Source organism: Salvia splendens, chromosome 14 (assembly GCF_004379255.2).
Source record: "Salvia splendens isolate huo1 chromosome 14, SspV2, whole genome shotgun sequence".
Taxonomy (NCBI): Eukaryota; Viridiplantae; Streptophyta; class Magnoliopsida; order Lamiales; family Lamiaceae; genus Salvia; species Salvia splendens.
In genome coordinates, this window is record NC_056045.1 from 28,435,864 (window position 1) to 28,445,149 (window position 9,286).

The 9,286-nt window shown below is 33.8% G+C and overlaps 1 long non-coding RNA gene across 1 annotated transcript; it reads left to right on the forward strand.

Annotated features, from left to right (window-relative positions):
- Positions 1–217: 217 nt before the first annotated feature.
- LOC121765065 lies at positions 218–5,846 on the forward strand. Its single transcript, XR_006042712.1, has 2 exons — positions 218–519; positions 3,570–5,846. It is a non-coding gene; the product is annotated as an uncharacterized LOC121765065 (long non-coding RNA).
- Positions 5,847–9,286: the final 3,440 nt, after the last annotated feature.

Sequence of the window (9,286 nt, forward strand, 5' to 3'; positions counted from 1 at the left end):
ATTAGTTAAAATGGGTTAGAAGTCTTGAGTAGAGTTTTGTGTGCCAGCTTAGTAGGAAAATAAATAGATTAGAAATGTGTTTATATTAGTTTTAGAATACGAAGTTTAAGTTAAGGGATTTTGAATTTTATAAAGGTGTTTTGAAAAATGATTTAAGGAATGAATAAAATAAAATAGAGAAAAGAGAGAAATTGGAAAATGAAAAAGGGATGAAATATCTAAAAAAAAAAAAGAAAAAAAAAACTTACGGGAATTATCATTCACTCTCCTTCTATACTTCCAATAGACACACCTACACCACCGCCATTCACATACTGAGGAGGATGACAGCCCCTCTCGCCGGCAACCACCGCACAAACACCTCTGCAACGTTTCTCTCTCTGTCTAACTCCATCTTCAGCTGTTCAAACACGCACGTCGGCCTCGTTCTATCTCTCTGCGCTGCTGCTGTCCGTCAATTTCTAGCGCCCCCATTCGCCGGATTCCGATAACTGTATGATAGTCTTGTCTATCCTATAGGTAAGTAACCTTCCCACACCTCTTATTTGTCCAATTTCATCCTTAATTGAAAGCTAGGGTTTATATTCAAGTTCTTCCCCAATTTGAATTTAAGCAAAAATTAGGTGTAAACTCAATGTTTTGATGGCTTGATAGTTTCCAGAGACTACTTTGAGGAGTGAATGGAATGAAATTGTTGGACTTGGTGTTTGAGTGTAAGCAGTGGCGGATCTGCGGGGCGGGCAGGAGGGGGCGGTCGCCCCCTCCCGGCCGTTCGGAGAACCTAAACTTTCCCTTGAATCGAGACAAAAATAGCATATCCGCCCCCTCCGTGGAGTGTAGAAATATACTTTATTTTCAATAAATGTCATTTAAAATGTGGTAGTCTAGTGGTTTGAATGTTGGTTTTTTTATAAGAGGTCTAGGGATCAATCCTCAACAAAAATTTAAACTTTTACTAATGTGCATATATTATGTTGTTATATTTGTGATCCATGCATCATAATTATTCTCTAGGTAACAAAATAAACATTTAAATATTTTTGAAATCTAAATAATTATAACTCTACTTATATCACTTTTGTATATAATATTTACGATACTTTTTAATGTATATAATATTTACAATAATTTTATATTTTTAAATGACTAATACATATTTGCAAGCTAATGCATGTTTATATTTTATTAACGAAGCTAGTGCTACTTAAATATTAATATAATATTATTTATTTTATTATTAAAAATAATATTAAATTAAATATTTAATATTTAAATATTAAATTTTCGCCCCCACCATTTTCGGAGTCTGGATCCGCCACTGAGTGTAAGGATAACATAGAGTTCTTCAACAGGGATTTGGAAGCTTGCTTTACTAACTTGATTTAGCTTGGGAATTTACTTTACTTGCATAATATATGTTTGGATCGTGAGAAAAATGCATTTTTGGTATAGGATGTTTTGGGATTTAATTATAATGAATTGAATACGGGATTCTAAGGAAATTAATCAGATGATTGAAGCATATAGGTGGATTATCTTAGATAGTATGAATTTGAAATATACAAGTAGAAATTTATGTTGTGGTGAAAGAAACAAACGAGACAGCTTTTCTGCTATGTTCTAGCAGAAGTATAACCAAGTAAACGATCTCATTTTATTACCAATTTTTAACTGAGCATACCTTCATGTGTATTCTGCTATGTGGCCAAATTTCAGCTTCAACCGAGTTCAAATGAATTTATAATGATTTTTGTAAGGGGACTGCCCCGTTCTGCTAGGCTTAGTTCTTGGCTGTCCGGAATGGCTTCTTAAAGTCAGTACTTGTTCTGTAAACATCTTAAGACAGGACCAAAAGTCGAAATGCTTACGTTTTAACCTTATTCTTTTGGACAAGTGTATGAAAATGTGATTGTCGGGGTGATATCTGGAAGGAGAAATAGTAGTTTTGCTAAGGTCTTGCGGGATATATGCATAAATATTATGAAATTAAGTTAGATGATAATGGTAAGTAGATCTTAGACCCTATCTTACTCTTGAAACATATAATTTGATGAAAACGTAGGAAGTGTGAATTGTATATGCATTTTTGGGAGTAATATAGGAGATGAATTTAACCTTTGATTTTGTTGATCAATAAATGTTTGTGATTGGCGAATTAGTAGATTTTTTTGATGTTGGAAATGGAAGAATGGTTCGCTTGTTTTTAGAGATGTAGTGATCGATATCATAATTGGTTAGGATTTGTTTGAAATGGACTATAGATTGAAAAATAAGCCTAAAGTTGTTTTATTTAAGTTTATCGTGATGATTTAGTATATTTTGGAAATTTAGTCAATATGTCTAACTTGCTTGTCCATGAATTTTGTTAATCATATTTCTAAAGTCAGTTAAAGGGGTTGTTGTTTTACGATAATTAGAGTCAGGATATTATTTAGTATAATGATCAAGATTAAGAGAAAACTAAATTGATTAGATTAACAAGTTTAATTAGCAGTTTTGATCAAGAGGATGTGATTTAAGTAGTATTAAGGTATCTTGTTGGGAATTGCTTTTAGCAAGATTAGAAATTTTAGAAATTAGTACGCAAGAACATACTTTATGTGAATGGTGGTGTGAATAGTAACAGTAGGTTTAATATTTTATTTAGACGGCTTAATGACATCAAACGAATATAAATTTGATATGTGCTTGAAACCATAATGTGTAGAAGGTGTATTGTTCTTCTGGGAATTAATTGGAGTCTTTTGGTACTATTAAGGAATTCATGAAAATAACTCATCTGATTAGTAAAAGGATAATTGGTGTTCTTTTTTTTATTTGAAAGGATTAACGAGAGAAAATGGATAGATAGTAAGTATATATATTATAATGACTACATAAGAACTAAATGTAATTAATATGAGTTGCTTGTGAGTAGTACATAAGGCGGAGGATTTCCGACGGTGGTATAAAAGATAAGATAAGGATTGTAAGAGAAAAACGGTGCGAAACGACTGAAACGTAAAGGTGGTAAAAGGGATTAGCTCATAAGCTTGTTAGGTAGCATGCTCAGCACTTAAAATGCCCAATTCTCTTGTGTACTTTTATGTGATAATTGAATGTCCTTATGAGATTATATGAGACTATTTAACTCAATGAATTATGATTAGTTATGGAATAAGAAACTTACGAATAAACAATGAGAATGTGATGAATTGTTGCATGATTTGGAAGTGAAATATAAAAAGCGAAGAATATGAGTTTATGTTGTGTCACTACTTGATCGGTTGCATTGAGTCATAAGGTAACTTATTGTCTAATAGAACTTAATTCCTGAAATTAGTTTACGTTATTTTGTATATAATATTATGTGCTAATCAATGACACAATCTGTGATTGAATTTTGGATATGGGATGACATGATGAGAGAGTTGAATTTTAATCTGTTTATTTGATGAGATCTAGTCGTCTGACAAAATTGCCGATGTATTATGTTAGAAATTATTGAGAACAAGTATTGAGATGAATATGAGTATATGTTTATGCCCCGTGCTTAAGTGTCTTATGCGGGTACAATTGGCATGCCATAGGAGCGCTGCATTTCTGTGATCTCTCGTCTTCTGGATAACCGAAGCGAGGATCGTTTATCTGATCTGATCTGTCTGATTATCTGTCTTCAAGTGGCATGCCATAGGACAACATCGCTGCATTATCTGTGATTACTCGTCTTCTGGATAACCGAAGCGAGGATCATCTCTGTCTCTGATCTCTTTGATCTCTGTCTCTGATGTGATCTCTGATCTCAGTCTCTGTCTGCACCCTAAATGGGTGGTCTGTACGGAGTCCTCTCGAGGAAAAATTCCGCTCTGCATCTGATTCTGTTTCTGATCTGGTCCGCGTACCCTAGTATGTCACTAAGCACTTAAAGGGCTATATTTGTTCGTATATGTGAGAATATCAATGATCTGATATCTGTACATGTGTTCATATTTTAATAAGGTTGTAACGTATTCTTTGAGTTCAATTGAATAATTGGCGTGTTTATCTGGAACAGCTAGCTTATTTCTATTTTGAATTATGTGTTATATATTTTATGAATGGATATGTGATTACTTATTATGTGTTAAATTTATTGAGATTAATGGTGACTATGTGAGTGTGGAATTGAAATGGTTAATGGTGTTGGTAAAGAATAAATCCGTATAAATCTGGTAAGTAAGTATACATGGGTTAGAACTATGTGAGTGATGACCTGTATAATATAACTGTACATTTCTGGACATTTTAATGAAGTGATATATGATTATGACTTCGGTAAGTCCCAGGAAAGCAAGAGAGGATGATATAAAGGTCAAATGTATTGTTGCTGGTTTTTTTTAAAAATTAGAGAGTCAGAAGTCAAGTCACTAGTCAACACTTTTCCATTTGGGTGATTCTTTTGAATACGCTAGACGTGGCATGTCTATAAAGAGTAATGTTTCTTTTACTTCTGAAACTTTTGTTAGACATGCATATTTGTAAATAGTTATGAGTTATCCAGGTGGTTTAATGTATACTCCCTTCGTCCCGCTTTAGTAGTCCCGGTTGAATAACTTTGGGCGTCCCGCTTTAGGAGTCCCGGTTGAGATAAATTAATAAAAAATGCCTACAAAGTGTTAAAAGTGTTAAAAGTGGGTTCCAACATCCACTACAACTAATAAAAAAGTGTTAAAAGTGGGTCCCAACATCCACTACAACATTTATTTATTGGACACTCAATAAAAAGTGTGTCCCAACATCCACTACAATATTTATTTATTACACACTCAACACTTTTTTCTTAAAACATGTGCCCGACTCAACCGGGACTCCTAAAGCGGGACGGAGGGAGAATATGTTTGTACATACAGATTTTGGGAATTAGGTTTGTGGTCTAATTCTAGATATTATATAGCAGGTTTTTGGTTTTGCTAAATAAAAGGAATTAAGGTGTCTATATCTAAAAAGGGGATTTTTCTCTGATAATTCAGGATTTGCACCAAATGTGACCTCATTTATTTGATTATTAAAATAATCGGGTAATGGGTGTTACAAACTATGGATGCAACAAAGCATCCATTTATTGTTGTCTTTAAACAAAATACTAAAATTGTCAAATGACTATTTTTGTAAACTACTGGTAAAACTTTCGCATATAATTGTTGTCCATGAAGCAAAAGAAACAGTTCAAAATACTAGATCAAAATTAAGAATGGTTGCTTAGAGCACCAACGTTTCCACGTCAACGACTAAGCGGGATGACACCTCGTCAGTATGACGTGGTAAAGCCAACGTGGTTGACACGTGATGAAGTCCACGTCGTGAACGAACATTGATGCGCAGCGTGTCCCAATACGTCCGTCCAGGATCAGCCTCTCTAGCTCTCGTAACGGTTTGTAACGCATGTAATGCTCGACAGTTACAGTCTCGCAATGATGACAACCATCATGGTTGGTTGACCTTTGTTGTGGACTGAGCCTATAAATAAGCTAGTCATTCCATGCATCTCTACACCAGTCATAAGCATTCTGCATCATAAGCTATGCCCTCTCCTCCATCCAGTTTGCCATAGCTCTGCTGATAGAGATGATCACCAGAGACGTAGTCGTTTTATCTTTAAGGACGAAACGCCAATCCGAGAGCACTAACGGGGCATATCTCGTCTTGCAGAAAGAGGACTGCTCGACTCGGCTAATACTATTTACGGTTTATTGTTTCTTTTCCGTTGTAATTTCGTTTCATTTTCTCCATTCTGTATTCCTTCTTTTGGGTTGTATTACGCCTGGTTTTAACTCTTGTAATCAAGAAACCAACAGTAATAATGTAGTGAAGGTTTTAGTGTATTACTACAACAGTGTGTGTGCAGTGCGATGTTGTGCCACACCAATCAGCTTTGGTGAATTGAGACATAAAATCTCTTTTTCTCTCTCAAAATTAATTCTTTTAAATTTGATTTTCATTATCATTCATATTTATATATATTTCGTTACTACATCCTCATTCTATTAAACATGAGATAGCTTAATTCTCTCTAAAATACACTTTCTTCTCTCCTTCTCCTCTTAGTGTCAGCCACAAAGTATAGTTACTAACCACTACTTTCCTTTATCTCTACCACCCATATTTTCTTTTCTATCTCAAAATGGCCTTCAATCTAATCCCAAACCATATTTATCGATTCGATGCACCACAAATCCAGCACGCGAGCAATAGAAGAGAGATAGGCCGCGGTGGCTTAGTTTGGGGTGGTTTACTGAGGAACCATCCGACGTCAAGGAGAGAAGACTCGTGCGGCAGCCTTCAAAATGGTGTTGCGGGGTAATGCATTTCGAGAAGAAGTTACGGAGCGTGAAATTTGGATTTCTAGGTGTTTGCAAAGAATCGAGGACCATCGTGCTTGAGTATGCTCAGAATCATAATCTACGTTACCATTTTGACCTTCCAAACTCCTTGATCCGTGTACACCATGGGAAAGTCCTCGTTGAGTTCGGAAGCTCAAGATGGTAACGCAAAGTATAATTCTGAGCATACTCAAGCACGATGGTCCTCGATTCTTCGCAAACACCTAGAAATCCAATTACTTGCTCATTTTGCAAAAAATCGAGTACCGTAACTATTTCTCGAAATTCATAGCCCCGCAACACCATTTTGAAGGTTGTTGAATGAGTATCCTCTCCTCGACACGTCGGATGGTTCCTCGGTGAACCACCCCAAAGCCACCGCAGGCGTCCGACATGAGGATTGCTGCACGGGCGCGAGAGAATACTAATATTCCTGAGGCTCTTGAGGACTGTATCAGAGTTGCACGACGGTGTTTGATCGATGAAGTGGACCAACGGCCAAATTTTGATGTGCTCAACGCCTGCCGGAAATTCTTAGGGCCGTCTCTCTCTCATCTTAATTTCTAAGAATGAGTGTATGCTGATTATCTTTATTAAACTTTCTGCTTTGTGTTTTACTATCGTAATTGTTCATGCATTTATTAGATTTTATGTTTATTACGAATTCACACTCGCAAATTAGAGTAAACTAGTGTGGATCTTAATTTACTATATAATAATTCAAATTTATATAAAAAAAGAAATATCTACGTATATAAAACAAAAATGAATATATATGTAACAACAATTAAATATTAACAAATTTGATAAAATTGGCAAATAATTCAACACATTGGTTGTAGTTATAATCTAAAATTATACTTAGGCATGTAAATTCGGGTACCCACGGGTACCCAAACCCGAAAATTCGGATACCCGAACTTGAAATTTCAAAAATATCATACCTAATACCCGGCCCGAACCCAACTAATCGGGTACCCATAAACCCGAAGTTATTATATTTCAAATTTATTCTTTTATATAAATTATATTGTGATGAAAATAGAAATTATTAAAGTTAACACAATACTACTATTTATTGACTATTATTAAAAGTCTAAACTTCAATTATGAATTTCTAATATTTTAGCTTACTCTAAATTTCTAATATATATAAAATAGACATTAGACAAATTGACACTAAAAAAATTAAGAAATTTTTGGCATAAATTGAAACATAAAAGAGATTAAAATAATTTTTTAAGAGAATAAATTTACCCTATGGGCAATAGGCCCTATACTAAATAAAAAAAAATAATCACAATACATAATTAATCAGGTTTAATCGGGTTTAGTCGGGTACCCTAATACGAGTTTCGGGTACCCTAAACCTGAAAAATTCTAACATTAACTACCCAAACCCGTACCCGAACCCATAATTTCGGGTTTCGGGTACCCAAAACCCGTCAGGTATTGGGTCAGGGTCGGGTATACCCGAAACCCGCGGATTAAATTTACAGGCCTAATTATACTAGTACTAAAATATGTCGATTTAGAATAGATATTTTGAAATTTCAATAATAATTAATTATTATAAATCGACTTCACACTAAAATTTGCATTAACAGTTGAGTTATTAAATTTCAAATTTACGTCGTGGCAATATAATATCCATTTTCTTTACACACAGAAATTTCACGCACCACAAATATTAATAAACTTTATTATTGCTATTCGTATTAATGTTATAAATTTTATCGTACAATAATGACGATGATAAATAAACGAACCTAACATTTGTATTTTGTTCTTTTCTTTCATTTTGAATTATATATATAGCCACACCGACCTTAGTCACTTTTAACGGTAAATTTTATGTCACAAATTGCACAATATCCATTAACCAAATTCCGTATAAGTAAATCACAAACTAAAGAAAAATATATATATTGCTGCATGATATATTCAATAACTTTAAAGTTTAAATTTACACTAGAAAATTAGCCTTGTAGCTTGAGGTACCTCGGTGGACGACTTGTTTTGTATTTGTGTACAATTATTGTGCTAGGCACGAGCCCTTTTAAATCAACTCGTTTTAACATGTAGCATTCGAAGCTTGATGCAGCTCACAACCTAGTGATTTGCCTAATTAAATAAATTTATTCAACTTGATTATGTTTTGCCTAATTAAATGGACCGTGTATTTGTCTAGCAGTTTCTGGTGCTCTTCTAGCCCAAATAGTATGAAATAAAAAATTACATTCCCTTCGTCCCACAATAAAAGTCTTATTTTGTCATTTTCATCCATCCCACAATAAGAAGTATATTTCATTTTTACCATAAATAGTAAGTCGGCTTATATTCCACCAACTTATTCTATTCGTATTCTACTAACTTATTTAATTAACCTCATTTTTCTTTACATTTTTTAAAATTCATGCCCAAAACCAAATAAGACTTCTATTATTGTTCGAAGGGAGTATATAATTAATATAGGAAAGTCTTGTATTCCACCAACTTATTCTACTCAAATTCCATTAACTTATTTAATTAACCGAATTTCTTTTTACATTTCTTCAAATTCGTGCCGAAACCAAATAAGACTTCTAGAATGGGACGAAGGGAGTATATAATTAATTAATATATGAAAGCCTTGTATTCAATCTTGATTTCTTCATCTTTTTCATGATGCCACTATTTATAATGGAAGGAATAAGAAAAACAACAAACTCCATAAAAACAGGAAATCTTAACAAACTACACCCTTCAACCATGCAGGTTTCTAATTTTTTTTATCACAATCAAAATTCTAACCACAAGAAAACAACCACAGAAACTCAAAGCACTAATGAGGTAAACAATTTCTAAATTTTATGTGATCTTCTTTATTTATTAGGTATTGTTTTTCATGCTATCGACAATGTAGTATGTACATTAATCATTTTATTAATTTTGCGATGAAATTGGTG